The sequence below is a fragment of the Dipodomys spectabilis genome, unplaced genomic scaffold (genome assembly GCF_019054845.1).
Source record: "Dipodomys spectabilis isolate Male_0828 unplaced genomic scaffold, ASM1905484v1 ptg000234l, whole genome shotgun sequence".
Lineage (NCBI taxonomy): Eukaryota > Metazoa > Chordata > Mammalia > Rodentia > Heteromyidae > Dipodomys > Dipodomys spectabilis.
The window spans coordinates 19,805,129-19,823,311 of record NW_024870911.1 but is presented as its reverse complement, the minus strand read 5'-3'; the positions used below and the strand labels follow the sequence as shown (position 1 = coordinate 19,823,311).

The 18,183-nt window shown below is 37.1% G+C and overlaps 1 long non-coding RNA gene across 1 annotated transcript; it reads left to right on the top strand.

Annotated features, from left to right (window-relative positions):
- Positions 1-3,037: 3,037 nt before the first annotated feature.
- Positions 3,038-6,408, top strand: LOC122124360. The gene is made up of 3 exons (XR_006150525.1): positions 3,038-3,196; positions 5,243-5,299; positions 6,235-6,408. It is a non-coding gene; the product is annotated as an uncharacterized LOC122124360 (long non-coding RNA).
- Positions 6,409-18,183: the final 11,775 nt, after the last annotated feature.

Here is an 18,183-nt window from a genome sequence, read left to right as displayed (position 1 = left end):
CTGCATCTTGTCTTATTGCTGTAGCTAGGCATTCTAATACTAGATTGAAGAGAAGTGGAGAGAGTGGGCATCCTTGTCTTGTTCCTGAGTTAAGAGGAAATGGCTTTAGTTTTTCACCATTGAGTATAATGCTGGCTGTAGGTTTGTCATATACAGCCTTTATCGTATTGAGGAATGTTCCATGGATTCCTAATTTTTCCAAAACCTTCATCATAAAGGGGTGTTGGATCTTGTTGAATGCTTTTTCTGCATCTATTGAGATAACCATGTGGTTCTTATTCTTGCTCCTGTTGATGTGATGAATAATATTAATTGATTTGCGTATATTGAACCAGCTTTGCATCCCTGAAATGAATCCTGTTTGATCGTGGTGTATGATTTTTTGGATGAATGGTTGAAGTCGATTGGCCAAAATTTTGTTGAGAAGTTTTGCATCAATGTTCATCAAAGAAATGGGTCTATAGTTCTCTTTCTTTGATGAGTCCCTGCCTGGTTTTGGGATGAGGGTTATGATGGCTTCATAGAATGTGTTCGGTAGTGAGCTTTCTCTTTCAATTTCATTGAAGAGTTGGAGGAGTATTGGTGTAAGCTCTGCTTTGAAGGCCTTGTAAAATTCCGCTGTAAAACCATCTGGTCCTGGACTTTTCTTAGCTGGGAGGTCTCTTATTGCTGTTTCTATTTCAATGCTTGATATGGGCCTGTTAAGCTGGTTTAACTCATCTTGGTTTAGTTTTGGCATGTCAATATTTGCTAGGAAAAGGTCTATTTCTGTCAAGTTCTCAAACTTATTAGCATAAAGTTTTGAGAAGTATTCCCTTATAATGTTCTGAATCTTGGTTGTTTTGGTGGTGATGTTTCCATTCTCATCTCTGAGTTTATTAATTTGGGTGTGTTCTCTTCTTTTTCTGATAAGATTTGCTAAGGGTCTGTCAATTTTGTTAAGTTTTTCGAAGAACCAACTCTTTGTTTTGTTGATTCTTTCTATAGTTTTTTTGGATTCTAATTCATTTAATTCTGATTTAATTTTGATTATTTCTTTCAGTCTACTGGATTGGGGTTTATCTTGCTGCTCTTTTTCAAGGAGGTTTAGATGTGTCATTAAATTGCTAGTTTCAGATTTCTCCAATTTGTTGATGTAGGAGCTCAGAGCTATAAACTTGCCTCTGAGTACTGCCTTTGCTGTGTCCCAGAGGAGCTGGTAATTTGTGTGTTCATTTTTGTTGAATAGCATGAACATTTGAATTTCCTTTCTAATCTCTTCCATGACCCACTCTTGATTCAGCAGTGTGTTGTTACTGGACTTTCTTTGGTGGCTTTTGGTGTTGAGTTCTAATTTTATTCCCTTGCGGTCAGAGAGAATGCAAGGTATAACTTCAATGTTTCTGAATTTAGACAAGTTTGCTTTGTGGCCTAAAATGTGGTCTACTTTAGAAATCGTTCCATTGGCTAGTTTCTTGATAATGGTCACTGTAACTGGGGTGAGGTGGAATCTCAATGTTGTTATGATTTGCATTTCCTTTATGGAGAGAAATGCTGAATATTTCTTCCTGTGTCTATTGGCCATTTTTATTTCTTCTTGGAAGAAGTCTGTCTTTAAATCTTTATTTATGAATTGGGCCGTTAACTTTGTTACTGTTTTACCTTTAGTCTCTTCATGTCAGTGCTGTCTCTTCCATTCCCAAAGATAGCTAAACAAACAACACAAAAAGAAAACAAAAGTAACAACAAAGACTAAAGTATATACAAACAAACAACACATAAAGAAAACAAAAGTAACTTCAAAGGCAAATCTGCATATCTATTATAGATGAATATTACACACTCACACACACACAAACACATGAACAATTATTGGCTTACATTATTTCCTTTTAGCTTCCTATCCTGAAATTGAAATCCCATTCCAAGGTCTCTTCATTCCTGAATTAATTCCTTTTTCTCTTTGATTCTGTTTTTGTGAAAATGATGAGAATTAAGTACAGATCATGTACATACTCTGTGCTCTACTATTGGACTACCCACCCAGACCTCCACAGAATATTATACAAGAATATTTTACCTCACACATTTAACAATTTTGGCTTTTGAATAGACTATGTTTGGACAGTATATATTCAATGTAAGCTTTTTGTTGTTTTTGTTGGTGATAGGGTAGAATATAAATTTTTCTGCCTATTACTGCTTTTCTATTGTTTTGTATGATACAGAATAATTCTCTACCTGTATTGTTGAGAGAATAAATTGTTTCAATGAATGTGGTAATTTTATAAATGTTAATTGTCACCTTTTTCTTAGATTTTGCTTTTGATGGGTATGTGGCAGTTCTGGGACTTGAACTCAAGGCCTGTGTGATATTCCTGAGCTTTCTTCTTTCAAGGCTACTGGTCTACTCCATAGCTACAGCTCCACTTTGACTTTTTAGTAGTTTAGTGGAGATAAGGATCTCAAAGATTTCCCTACCCAACTGGCTCCTGAGTACCTATGATTTCAGGCTGGAGCCATGGGTGCCTGGCTGAATTTTGCCTATTTAAACTAGAATTGCTTAAATGCAGAGAGGTCAGATTTGATTTTTCTTTCATTAGTGCTGAAATCCATCTGCTAGATGAACCTCCACACATGTCCAGAAGTGAATTCACAGCTTGAACAATGCACAGCCAGGACTAGAAGGGCTTTTGAGGTTGCCACTCTACTTCAAATATTCTCTGCAAAAAGCTAGTTGAGTGGCAATGTTATAAATTTAAAATTTTAGAAGAAGTGGTTTATATATCAACAAGACTGGTTCTTGGACATACCAACTTGACAAAAGAGATTGTAACAATGAAGCTAAAAGTCCAGAGTAAGAGGTAGGTGGGAGGAGTTTTGCCCTGGAACACAAACATCCTTGAATTTAAATCTGTATAATCAGGATCAAGGGTGAGAACTCATGACCTTTTCAAAGGACTTCTGGTTTTAATTTACTTTCCTCTGTTGACTCTGACCTAACTTCTCCAGTAATTACTCATCCAGATACTTAGCTGGAAATTTCTGATTGGTGCTCTCAACATATATAATCTAAGGTCAGAGTCCTGGTGTCAGTAGCTTGCCTTATCCTGATACCAGAATTATCTTCGGCATGTTTCAAAATTTCAACTAAGGACCATGAAGTTCTTGGCATTCCTTGTAATACTGGGTGTTGCTGCTATCCTGGTTTCTTCTGGTAAGTAAAAGACTGTGCAAATACTTACTGTCTGAGGGACTGACTTTGAGGTTTTCATGAAGCTGTACCTTCCTGACCTCTTGTTCAAAGCCTAGATCCATCTCCCTTCCAATTTAAAGCTATCATGAAACTGGATTCTGTTTTCTGAATTCAGGCAGAGGTTTTCTCTATATGAACCTCACAGTCTAGCACCAATTATTTTTTCTATAAGGGCCTTTCATTTTATTATAATCTTTAATTAGCTGTACATAGGAGTTGCTATTTAAGAGTGAACACAATATATCTTAATCAATGTCACTTCTTTTAACATTCGCACCCAGCCTTCCCCTAACCACACTTTCCTTTACTTTTCTCAACTTTCTAGCATATAGATTCAACTCTTATCTGCATTTCCCCCTCCTTTCCTCTTTACCCATGTTTTTCTCTATATGTGGAAGCTAGATTTAGCTTACGAAGTCATAAGTAAATGTCTTTGGTGGTATTCAATTATATACAAACACAACTACTGAAATACAGTAGATTCACAGGACATCTCACACAGTACAGTTCTTTAGAAACCCAAGACAAAATTCAGCAAACTAAAACCCTAAGAAGCTAATACTCAAAATGGATGAGGTCAAGTCAATGCATAAGGGGAAACAAATGAAGAGGAGGAAAAATGTCTAGAAGGTAATCAGTGGCTTAGTTCAAGAAGTATAGGAGGACAATGTAGTCTTGTTTAGGTAGAATTTGTATTCAATCTGACCTCTTAGGGCCACTGCTTCCAAGAATATAAATGACCATTACTACTCACAGTTAATCATCCATCTCAAATATTCTTTTCTTTTTTTATTCTTTAAAAGAATGTCAACAGAGACTACATCAGACACCATAGTTACTGGAAACCTGTCCTGCCATTCTACTTCTTCTTTCTAAGCCCATTTCATTTCCTGTCTCTTTCCTCACAGCGTCCATGTGCATATTCCATTTTATATAGTCTTCTAAGAAAACTCAGGTAAAGATGCATTCCTGATAATCTAGTTCACTTTGAAGCTAGATAATCTCCACTTCCTTACATATTGAGATAAATTCTAGAAGCAAGCCTCTCTCACGGAGTTATCAGATCCATAGTTATTATTCCTCTTTCCTTAACCAAAGGTTCAAATCTGTGAGGCCAGACATGAGGGGTGAATGTGTTTTGTTTTGCTTTATTGTTTGTGCCACTCCTGCGGCTTGAACTGGGGGCCTGACTGCTGTCCCAGAGCTTTTGTGATCATGTACTCAATCTCTTGAGCCACAGATCCACCTCTGGCCTTTATGGTAGTTAATTAGACAGAAGAGTCTCATATACTTTCCTGTTAGGGACTGACTTTGACCCTTGATCTCAGATCTCAGCCACCTGAGTAGCTAGAATTGCTAACAAGAATCTCCAGTGCCCTGCTTAGGATTATTATTATATATATTACATATATATGCAATATATATATGTAATATATATAATATATTTATGCATATACCTTTGAATAATTTGAAAAATAAATTGCTTGGCTAATTTCAAATGTAAAGTAACGTTTACTGGCCTGAATTAAGATGGAATGGATTCTATAGTTGTAATTTAAGGAGGAAGATTTGAGTACATAACAGGATGCTGTAATCATGAAGACAGTGATGCTTAAGGTGTGCTGCTACACCACGGGCATATGTCAATGTTTGCTTCCAATCTCTGAATTGACAACCAAGATTGAGACTGTAAGTTCCCATATCCATTCTGGGCAACATTTTTCTGTGGAGTAGAAAATAGGAGGATTTAAACTTTGTACTATCTCCACAGTCAATGACACTGCACAATGGTTAGGCTTCCATATACTTGGCTCTCAACAAATACACGAGACAAAAAGAATGGGGAATGAAGTATGTTTATAGGAAGGTCAAAGATGTGAGTCACTAAACAATGTAGAGATTTTTTAATAGCAAAATAATGTGTGTCCAATACTGAGTGGGACACATATTATTATCTGAAGGAGTGAGAATACAGTACCTGACAGGAATATTTCAAATCTTCCTCAGATGAGCCAATCACAGATGAACCTACTGAGAAAGCGTCTCATTCCCAAGGTGAATATGGTAAGAAAATTGCCTGTCTTCTTGGTCAATGCCACTGCCCAAAGAGGGAGGTTTCTATGTATTTGTCTCTCAACAAATAAAAGTGACAAAAAGAAAGGGGAATGAAGGATGTTCATAGGAAGGTCAAACATGTGAGTCACTAAACAATGCAGAGATGATTTTATAACAAAACAATGTGTGTCCAATACTGAGTGGGACACATGTTATTATGTGAAGGAGAGAGGATGCTGTACCTGACAGGAATGTTTCAAATCTTCCTCAGATGTGCCTGTCACAGATTACTATCCCGTGATTGCTTCTTATTTCCAAGACATGTATAGTAAGAAGATTTCATTTGCATTAGGCTTTTGTTTGTGTCAATCTTCATACTTAGATCTTCTCCCGTTTTTTCTTACCTCAGGAAATGCTATAAGGAAAAAAGTGTAGCAGAAATAAATTTTTCCTTTCTTCCTATGGCTCCCTTAATTCTTTCTGTTCTGATTCAAGTTAATATTCGAATTTCCAAGGAGCCAAGAGGTTGAAGTTGTTTGGTTGTCAATTTTGACCGTATCCTTGCTGTAAACATGGCATTTGACATAGTTTATCCTTGGTAGAAATTATTAGAAGTATAAAACTTCTCCATGTTGCATGAAAACATTTTATTTTTAATTTAAAACACTGTTATCTTTGGGAATTATTAAGAAAATACAAATGTTTTGATAATGAAGCTTCTGAAGGTAGACTCTTTTGTGAGCTATTCAGGAGAACTTTGGGAAATTGGAACTTCATCAGCACTGAAGTCCATTTTCCAATGCTGCATTCATCTCTGCTTTCCCTTCAAGGTGACTCCTGTAAACTTAGTAGCACTTTGTATTTTCTAGTCTACATTCAGATTCCAAGATTCTGAGAACACAGTCTTCATGCTTATTAACAACCTCTTATTGTTTTATTTTCAGGGTTCATTATAAGTATATGTAAAAAAATATGGTTGGTGTCAAAATGAAAACATTTTCACCATGAAGATTTGTTCTTCAGGACTGGACCTGAACTTACTTTCATTTGATTTGATTCAATCAACCCAGTCCACTGTCCTTGTAGCTTCTAATCTCCAATTACATTACTCGGCTTTGAAATAAATAGTAATTGTGAGTTTCATCATACATGTTTTTCTTTATTATGATTTTCTGGAATTTACATTGTTTAGACAATCCATTCTACACATTGACTTTTATTTAAACACCTCTGCAGTTTTTTGGTTAACAGGACTTTACATTTGCTTGGTTTGGTTTTAGACATCATACTATAGCCCCGTCCTTTCTTTTTTTGTTGTAAATTGTGAAGATTCTGTACAGAGGGGTTACAGTTACATGAGTAGCAGAATGAGTGCATACCTTGTCACACATTGTTACCCTTTCCCTTGTTGTCCTCCCACTATCCCTTCCCTCCCCTACCTGCTCTACTCTCCCCCCACCGCCACCCGAAGTTGTAAAGTTCATTTCCAATATCCTGTCTTGTGGGTATCATTGTTGCAAGGAGCCATCCTGTGTTCTTGTTTCCCCCTTTTGTTATTCCCCTTCTTCTCCCCAAATTAGACAAATGCATATACATGATGCAGTTTACCAAAATCAAGAACCATGACAACAGAGGATATACCATAGGAGGAAGAGCATATAAAGGAAAACAATCACATTTTACACTTAAAACAACAACAACAAGGAAAGAACTCCTGTGTCTACGTCTTGGGGGTCATTTCACTTAGCATCATCTTATATGTACATAGCTTTTGAAGTTTTTATGCTCATCCTACACCTGTACTAGTCATTGCAAATAAGGGAAACCATATTACCTATATTTCTTGGGGGTGGCTTACTTCACTTCATATGATTTTTCCAAGTCTTTCCAGTTCCTAGCAATTGGGGTGGTGTCATTCTTTCTGATGGAACCATAGAATTCCACAACATGTGTATGTATGTATGTACACACACACACACACACACACACACACACACACACACACACACACATCACATTTTCTTGATCCATTCATCTACTGAGGGGCATCTGGATCAATTCCATATCTTAGCTATGGTGAATAATGCTACGATAAACATAGTTGTGCTGGTAGCTTTAGTGTAGCCTTGCTTGTGATCTTTTGGGTAAATGCCCATAAGTGGGATTGCTGGGTCATAGGGGATATCTATGTGGAGTCTTTTGAGGAACCTTCATACTCTTTCCAGAGTGGTTGGACAATGTTACACTCCCACCAACAATGCAGTAGTGTTCCATTTTGTCCACATCCCCTCCAGCATCTGTTGTGATTAGATTTCTTGATTATAGCCATTCTACCTGGGGTGAGGTGGAATCTCAACGTTGCTTTTATTTGTATTTCTTTTATGGCCAGAGACGTTAAACATTTTTCATGTGTCTATGTACTATTCTTATTTCTTCTTCAAAGAAGTCTCTCTTTAAGTGTTTCTAAAATAATTTATTTTATTGTAATGATGCTTCACAGAGGGGTTACAGCTACATGAGTAAGGCAATGAGTACATTATTTGTCGATCACTGTTACCAGGTGCCTTGTTGTTATTCCATTATGCCTTCCCTCCCCACCTCCCACGCTCCTACCCACCTCTCTTACCCAACCCCTGCCCAGAGTTGTAAAGTTCATTTCCAATTTACTGTCCTGTAGGTATCCTTGTTGCAAAGGGTCATCCTATGTTTGGTTAGTCCACTTACCCTCCTCAGATTAGATAAATGTACATACAGATTAAGTAAACGTATATACAAGATGCAGGGTACCAAAATCAAGTAGAGTGCAACAGGGGATATGCCATAGGGGAAAGCACATACAAAGGAAACAACAACAACAACAAAAATAAAATCACATAGTACATTTAAACCGATAATAATAAATACAGAACACTTGTGTCCATATCTTGGGGTTAATTTCAATTAGAATCATCAAATGTGATCATAGGTAGAAGGCTTTTGAGGTTTTCAGCTGATCTGATAAGCTTATCTTATATGTATACAAACAAGATCATTACAGGGATGCAAAGCTGGTTTATTATATGCAAATCAATAAATGTAATTCACTACATCAATGAGCAATTATAAGCACCACATGATTATCTCAATAGATGCAGAAAGTGAATTTGACAAGATCCAACACCGCTTTATGAAGCTACGAATCCAGGGAACATTTTTCAATACAATAAAGGCTATGTATGACAAACCCACAGCCAGCATTATACTTAATGGTGAAAGGCTAAAGCCATTTCCTCTAAACTCAGGAACAAGACAAGGTTGTCCTCTCTCCACGCCTCTTCAACTTGCTATTAGAATGCCTAGCTAAAGCAATAAGACAAGATGTAAACATAAATGGGATCCAAATAGGGAAACATGGAGTCAAACACTACCTCTTTGCAGATGACATGATCTTGTATTTAAAGAACCCCATGGACTCCACTCCCATGTTACTCAAGCTGATCTGAAACGCTGGCAAAGTAGCAAGACACAAAATTAACCCTCAAAACTCAATGGCTTTTCTGTATGTCAATAATGAGAAGAGCACAGCTGGAATCAGGAAAGCAACTCTTTTTGTTATAGCCCCACAAAAGATAAAATACCTAGGAATTAACTAAAGAAGTGAAGAAAAAAAAACAACATCTAGTGTTCAGACAGAGAAGACAGTTAGGAGCCAGGCTACACTTCTGAGGTCCACAGACACAGGGCCAGAAACAAATATGAGGCTTTATTCTTCTGAATTTTTCAGATTTTCATGATGGTGACTTGAGTAAAAAATGCAGGTAAATAGTTGACATAGAGATCTGTAATGATGTAGCTCATTCCTATGGTGGCACAAGTTCCTTGCTAAAACACTGCCTCACAATTGTATTTCGTTGCTGCTGTTTTTTTTTTTTTTTCAGAGTGGCAGAGAAAGCCACCTCTTTCTCCACTTGATACACCAACAATTCTGGCTGTTGCTCTCAGTGAGAATTGCCACTCAAAGGAGAAACCAGTATTCAGTGTTATTTCAAGATGATGACAGAGTCCTTCCAACGTGGGTTTGGCACAAAAGAAATCATTTTTGTCAATATGAAAATCATTTTTTAATAAGAGAACTGAAGAAAAAGCTTTTAAAGGTAGAGAATTCTCTGTTACTCCATTTTTACCCTAGAGATTTTAAGAATTGCAACTTGGAAACTTGGTTGGTTCTAACACTGAAGTTATATTGAGTTAGATGTTTTTTCCTTGTTGTTTTTATCTAATAGCTTTAGTACATTACAACAAACGAAAGTGGTTTTATATGTATAGCAGGAAAGCACCTAGAATGCCACAAGACTTATATGTTCCCTGTTTCTTCTCCTTTCCTTAGAAAGCTCTAGGCTATCAATCATCAGGTGTGAGTTTATAGTTCCATTGCCTCTATTTTCTTAATGTAATTTTATTGTTGTTGTAAAGGTGCTGTAAAGAGGGCTTGCAGTTATATAAGTCAGATAAAGGAGTACATTTCTTTTTGCACAATGTCACGTCTTCCCTCAATCTCTCCCAGGTTTTTCCTCCCATCCTCACCCCCATGGTATAGAGTTCATTTTCACCATACTTTCTAGTGAATGCTACTCCCATCATTTCTGTGACCCTCTCCTGACCCACAAAGACAAATAAATAGAAAACAAAACAAAAAGAAAATGCCAGGAGTCATTGTCCCATATGTGTAATCCTAGCTACTTTAGGATTTGCCATTCCACTTAAAGCTTCTATTATTCATTATTATTTGTTTTTTTCTTCCACTTTCCAATTTCCCAATTTGTACATTTTTTTCTTTCTTTTTCTCTCACTCTCCCCTTCTCCATTCTCTCCACATTATACTACTACTCCATCAGAGCTGCCTGTCTAGTTCTATACACAAAGTAAGGCCACCTTCTATATGTGCAAACAATAATGTCAGGAGTTAACAGATTAAGTGACTTTACAGTAATATCTGAGTAGTCTTTTTCTACTATCAACAAGTCTCCCAAATACACTTATCTATAACTTCTTTTTCTTTGTCTAGATCTCTAAGCTACTCCCTACATAATCTTTCTTCGAATTCTTTTCCATCTCTTACACTAGGTAAAAACGTCTTTATTGGGGCTGGGAAGTTGGCTCAGTGGTAGAGCGCTTGCCTTGCATGCTCGAGGCCCTGGGTTCGATTCCTCAGCACCACATAAGCAAAAAGAAAAAAGCCGGAAGTGGCACTGTGGCTCAAGTGGTAGAATGCTAGCCTTGAGCTGAAGAGCTGAGGGACAGCGCCCAGGCCCAGAGTTCAGGCCCCACGACCGGACCCAAAAAAAACCCCCAAAACAAACAAACAAACAAAAAGTCTTTATTCTCTTCATACTACATATACCCCTCCCCTAAGCTGTTCTTACCCCTCTACTATCATCTTTTCTGAACTTAAATTCATATCTCTCCAATCTAACCCTTCATTTCTCCAGCTGCTGCAACCCATTGATCCCTAATGGATTATATCTAACCCAACTTACAGTTGGTTCTATCTTTGACTAAAAAACTGGTTCCATTTGACTATTTTGAGTACAAGGGGCTCATCTTGTTAACTCTAAGGTACAGACTACTTAGCAGCCAAATCCAGGTTACCTAAATAGTTACAACTATACATAATCGCAACCCCAAAGCCACACTATCCCTTTCCAAGCAAAAAAGAAAGAGAGCTAAATAGGAAAATGCCTACCCATAACTCTGAAACCCTAAGATCTGTACATTTACATAACACTAGGTTGCCTCAGGTCCTAAAAGACTGTCCTACTGTTTAACCAGTGTGGTTCTTGTCTCCAAATAGGTAGAACTAACTGCAGAAACACAAGAAACATGGTCAATCAACAAACCCCAACACCATCTCAATATAAATAAGCTACAGAGCAGTCCCAGAATGATGTAGAGGATAATGCTCAAGATAGATTAAAAGCATAACTAGTAAGCCTGCTGAATGAAAAATTGGAACCCTGCATAGGGTTATTAGAGAATATGATGAGGCCAACCAGAAGCTAATAGATGACTTCATGGCCTCCACAAATAAAAAGAGAAAGAAACTCCAACAGAGGGAGAAAGAATATAATAAAAAAAGATAGGAACCTGCATTAAGGTGTGGAAAGAGAAGTCTGATAACCAACTACAGGAGGAAAAGCAATCTATTCAAGACTTTGAAGTTTTCATCATAGAGGTCCTTCACTTCTTTAGTTAATTCCTAGATATTTTATTTTTTGTGGGGCTATTACAAATGGAGTTGCTTTCCTAATTTCAGCTACACTTTTCTCATTGTTGGCATACATAAAAGCCATTGATTTTTGCATCTCCCTTCCAATTTTAAGCTATCATGACACTGGATTCTGTCTTCTGAATTCAGGCAGATGTTTTCTTTGTACAAACCTCACAGTCTAGTACCAATTATTGTTACTATAAGGCCTTTTATTTTATTATAATCTTTAATTAGCTATACATAGGGGTTACTATTTAAGAGTAAGCACAATATATCTTAATCTGTGTCACTTCTTTCAACATTTGCACCTAGCCTTCCCCTACCCACACTTTCCTTTACTTTTCTCAACTTGATAGAATATAGATTCAACTCTTGTCTGCATTTCCTACTCCTTTCCTCTTCACCCATGCTTTTCCCTATATATGGAAGCTAGATTTAGTTTACAGAGTTATAAGTAAATGGCTTCGATGTTATGCAATTATATACAAACACAACTATTGAAATACAGTAGATTCACAGGAGATCTCAAACAGTACAGTTCCTTAGAATCCCAAGAAAAAATTCAGCAAATTGAAATCCTAAGAAGGTAATACTCATAATGGATGAGCTTGGGTCAATGGGTAAGGGGAAACAAATGAAGAGGAGGAAAAATTTCTAGAAGGTAATCAGTGGCTTATTTCAAGAAGTATAAGAGGACAATGTAGTCTTGTTTAGGCAGAATTTGTCTTCAGTCTGACCTCTCAGGGCCACTGCTTCCAAGGATTTAAATGACCATTACTACTCACAGTTAATCTTCCATCTCATATATTTTTTTCTTTTTTTTATTCTTTAAAAGAATGTCAACAGAGACTACATAGAAACCATAGTTACTGGAAACCTGTCCTGCCATTCGACTTCTTCTTTTGTAAGGCCATTTCATTCCTAGTCTCCTTCCTGACAGTTTCAATGTGCATATTCTATTTTATATAGGCTTCTACGAAAACTCAGGGAAAGATGCATTCCTGATAAGCTAGTTCACTTTGAAGCTAGGTAATCTCCACTTCCTTACATTTTGTTATAAATTCTAGAAGCAAGCCTCTGTCATGGAGTTATCAGATCCATAGTTATTATTCCTCTTTCTTGAACCAAAGGTTCAAAGCTGAGGCCAGACATGAGGGGTGAATGTGTTCTGTTTTGCTTTATTGTTTGTGCCACTCCTGGGGCTTGAACTGGAGGTCTGACTGCTGTCCCAGAGCTTTTGTGATCATGTACTCAATCTCTTGAGCCACAGATCCACCTCTGGCCTTTATAGTAGTTAATTAGACTGAAGAGTCTCATATACTTTCCTGTTAGGGACTAACTTTGACCCTTGATCTCAGATCTCAGACACCTGAGTTGCTAGAATTGCAAGCAAGAATCTCCAGTGCCCTGCTTAGGATTATTATTATAATATTAATAATAATTATAAAATATATTATATCTTGCATATATATGCAGTATATATGCAATATATATAATATATAATATACATGCATATACCTTTGAATAATTTGAAAAAACAATTACTTGGCCAATTTCAAATGTAAAGCAACTTTTACCGGCCTGAATTAAGATGGAATGGATTCTATAGTTGTAATTTAAGGAGGAGGATTTGAGTACATAACAGGATGCTTTTATCATGGAGACAGTGATGCCTAAAGTGTGCTGCTACACCACGGGCATATGTCAATGTTCACTTGCAATGTCTGAGTTGACAACCAAGATTGAGACTGTAAGTTCCCATATTCATTCTGGGCAACATTTTTCTGTGGTAGAAAATAGGAGGATTTATGCTTTGTACTATCTCCACAGTCAATGACAATGCACAAAGGTTAGGCTTCCATATATTTGGCTCTCAACAAATACACGTGACAAAAAGAATGGGGAATGAAGGATTTTTATAGGAAGGTCAAACATGTGAGTCACTCAACAATATAGAGATGATTTTATAACAAAATAGTGTGTGTCCAATACTGAGTGGGACACATGTTATTATCTGAAGGAGAGAGGATGCTGTACCTGACAGGAATATTTCACATCTTCCTCAGATGAGCCCATCAAAAATGACCCTGCTGAGAATGCTTCTCATTCCCAAGGCGTAGATGGTAAGAAAATTGCCTGTGTTCTTGGTCAATGTCACTGCCCAAGGAAGGAGGTTTCCATGTATTTGTCTCTCAACAAATAAACGTGACAAAAAGAATGGGGAATGATGGATGTTCATAGGAAGGTCAAAGATGTGAGTCACTAAACAATGGGAATGCAGAGATGATTTTATAACAAAATAATGTGTGTCCAATACTGAGTGGGACACATGTTATTATCTGAAGGAGAGAGAATGCTGTACCTGACAGAAATATTTCAAATCTTCCTCAGATGAGTCCATCACAGATTACTCTCCTGTGATTGCTTCTTATTTCCAAGACATGTTTAGTAAGAAAATTTCATTTACATGAGGCTTTATTTTGTGCCAATCTTCATTCTTAGATCTTCTCCCATTTTTCTTACCTCAGGAAATGCTATGGGGAAGAAAGTGTAGCACGTCCCTTAATGCTTTCTGTTCTGATTCAAGTTAATGTACGAATTTCATAAGAGCCAAGAGGTTGAAGTTGTTTGGTTATCAATTTTGACTGTATCCTTGCTGTAAAAATGGCATTTGACATAGTTTATCCTTGGTAGAAATTATTAGAAAGATAAAACTTCTACATGTTGCATGCAAACATTTTATTTTTAATGTAAAACACTGTTATCTTTGGGAATTATGAAGAAAATATAAATGTTTTCATAATGAGGCTTCTGAAGGTAGACTCTTCTGTGAGCTATTCAGGAGAACGTTGGGAAATTGGAACTTCATCATCACTGAAGGCCATTTTCCAATGCTGCATTCAGCTCCGCTTTCCCTTCAAGGTGACTCCTGTAAACTTAGTAGCATTTGTATTTGCTAGTCTACATTCAGATTCCAGGATTCTGAGAACACAGTTTCATGCTTATTAACAACCTGTACACATTATTGTTTTATTTTCAGGATTTGTTATAAATATATATATATATAAAATATGGATGATGACAAAATGAAAACATTTTCACCATCAAGATTTGTTCTTCAGGACTGGACCCAATATTACTTTCATTTGATTTGATTCAATCAACCCACTCACCTGGCCTTGTATCTTCTATTCTCCAATCACATTAATCATCTATCAAATAAATAGCGATTGTGAGTTTCATCATACATGATTTTCTTTATTATGAATTTCTGGAATTTACATTGCTTAGACAATCCATTCTAGACATTGTCATTTATTTAAACACCTCTGCAGTTTTTGGTTAACAGGACTTTACATTTGCTTGGTTTGGTTTTAGACATCATACTATAGCCCAGCCCTTTCTTTTTTTGTTGTAAATTGTGAAGATTCTGTACAGAGGGGTTACAGTTACATGAGTAACAGAATGAGTGCATACCTTGTCACACATTGTTACCCTTTCCCTTGTTGTCCTCCCACTATCCCTTCGCTCTCCTACCTGCTTTACTCTCCCCACAGCCTCACCCAAAGTTGTAAAGTTCATTTCCAATATACTGTCTGGTGGGTATCATTGTTGCAAGGAGCCATCCTGTGTCCTTGTTTCCACATTTTGTTATTACCCTTCTTCTCCCCAAGTTAGACAAATGTATATACAAGATGCAGTTTACCAAAATCAAGTACCATGACAACAGAGAATATACCATAGAAGGAAGAGCATACGAAGGAAAAAAAATCACATCGTACAATTAAAACAACAACAACAAGGAAAGAACTCTTGTGTCCACGTCTTGGGGTTCATTTCACTTAGCATCATCTTATATATACATAGCTTTTGAAGTTTTTCTGCTCATCCTACAAGTGTACTAGTCATTGCAAATGAGGGAAACCATATTACCTATATTTCTTTGGGGGTGGCTTATTTCACTTCATATGATTTTTCCAAGTCTTTCCATTTCCTAACAATTGGGGTGGTGTCATTCTTTCCGATGGAACCATAGAATTCTACAATATATGTATGTTTTTATATATACTATATATATATATATATACATATATATATATATACATACACACATACACACACACACACATATGTCACATTTTCTTGATCCATTCATCTACTGAGGGGCATCTAGATCAGTTCCATATCTTAGCTATGGTGAATAATGCTACGATAAATATAATTGTGCTGGTAGCTTTAGTGTAGCCTTGCTTGTGATCTTTTAGGTAAATGCCCAAAAGTGTCATTGCTGGGTCATAGGAGAGCTCTATATGGAGTCTTTTGAGGAACCTCCATACTCCTTTCCAGAGTGGTTGGACAATGTTACACTCCCACCAACAATGCAATGGGGTTCCATTTTGGCCACATCTCCTCCAGCATCTGTTGTGATTAGATTTCTTGATTATAGCCATTCTACCTTGGGTGAAGTGGAATCTCAATGTTGCTTTGGTTTGCATTTCTTTTCTGGCCAGAGAAGTTAAACATTTCTTCATGTGTCTATGTACCATTCTTATTTCTTCTTCAGAGAAGTCTCTTTTTAAGTGTTTTTAAAATAATTTATTTTATCGTAATGATGCTTCACCGAGGGGTTACAGCTACATGAGTAAGGCAATGAGTACATTAATTCTCAATCAATGTTACTTTTTCCCTTGTTGTTGTTCCACTATCCATTCCGTCCCCACCTCCCACACTCCTACCCACCTCTCTTACCCAACCCCTGCCCAGAGTTGTAAAGTTCATTTCCAATATACTGTCCTGTAGGTATCCTTGTTGCAAAGGGTCATCTTATGTTTGGTTATTCCCCTTTCCCTCCTCAGATTAAATAAATGTATATATAAGATGCAGGTATATATACAAGTACAGTGACCACAGGAGATATACCATAAGCAAAGGACATACAAAGGAAACAACAACAAAAACAACAAAAATGAAATCACATAGTACATTTAAACTGATAATAATAAATACAGAACACTTGTGTCCATAGCTTGTGGTTCGTTTCAATTAGAATCATCATACATGGTCATATGTACAGGGCTTCAAGCTTTTCAGCTGATCTGATAAGCTTGTCCTATATGTATAGAAACAGGATTCATTACAGGGATGCTGGTTCATTATATGCCAATCAATTAATCTAATTCATTACATCAACAAGAGCAATGATAAGAACCACATGACTATGTCAATTGATACAGAAAATGAATTTGACAAGATCCAACACCGCTTTATGAAGCTAGGAATTCAAGGAACATTTCTCAATACAATAAAGGCTATGTGTGACAAATCTACAGACAGCATTAGACTTAATGGTGAAAGGCTAAATCCATTTCCCCTAAACTCAGGAACAAGACAAGGATGTCCACTCTCTCCACTCCTCTTCAACTTTCTTTCTTTTTTTTTTTTCTATTTTTTTTTAAATTTTATTTTATTTTATTTGAGAACATACTGTACAGAGGGGTTACAATTACATGGGCAGGATAATGCATACATTTCTTACCAAGCATTGCAGCCTCCTCCTTTGTTTACCCTTCACCTCCCTTCCCAGCCTCCCCCCTCCCCCCCCACCCAATCCTTCCCCCCTCCCCCCCACACACACCGACATTGTAAAGCTCATTTTTTTTTTTTTTTTAAATTTTATTTTATTTTATTTGAGAACATACTGTACAGAGGGGTTACAATTACATGGGCAGAATAATGCATACATTTCTTACCAAGCATTGCATCCTCCTCCTTTGTTTACCCTTCACCTCCCTTCCCAGCCTCCCCCCTCCCTCCCACCCAATCATACCCCCCCTCCCCCCCCCCACCGACATTGTAAAGCTGGTTTTGACATGACATTTTGTACTTCTCATTGTTGCAACAGGTCCACCTGAATCCTTAAACGACTTGTTTGTCCCCGTCTCCTCCACATGTTATACTGACATCAAATATAGTGAAAGCAGGGGTTACACTGTGGGGGAGGGACATACAAAGCAACAAAGAAATAATCTTATAAATGCATTAGAAACACATGCATGAAAGAAACAAAAACATTAAAATACATATTTGAGGTTTTGTTTTCCTAACATCACATTATCTGACTTTTTCTGCTTGACTCATACCTATACTAGATATTGCAAATAAGGGAAACCATGGGACCTATGTTTCTTTGGGCCTGGCTTACTTCACTTAATATAATTTTTTCCAAGCCTTTCCATTTCCTAACAAATGGGGAAATGTCATTCTTTCTGATGGAGGCATAGAATTCCATTGTGTATATATACTACATCTTCTTGATCCATTCATCTACTGAGGGGCATCTGGGTTGGTTCCATGTCTTAGCTATGGTAAATAATGCTGCAATAAACATAGTTGTGCTGGTAGCTTTAGTGTGGCCTTGTTTGTGATCATTTGGGTAAATGCCCAAAAGTGGGATTGCTGGGTCGTTGGGGAGCTCTATGTGGAGTCTTTTGAGGAACCTCCATACTGCTTTCCAAAGTGGTTGAACAAGTTTACATTCCCACCAACAATGAAGTAAGGTTCCTTTCTGTCCACATCCCCTCCAGCATCTGTTGTTGTTAGAGTTCTTGATTTTTGCTGTTCTAACTGGAGTGAGGTGATATCTCAA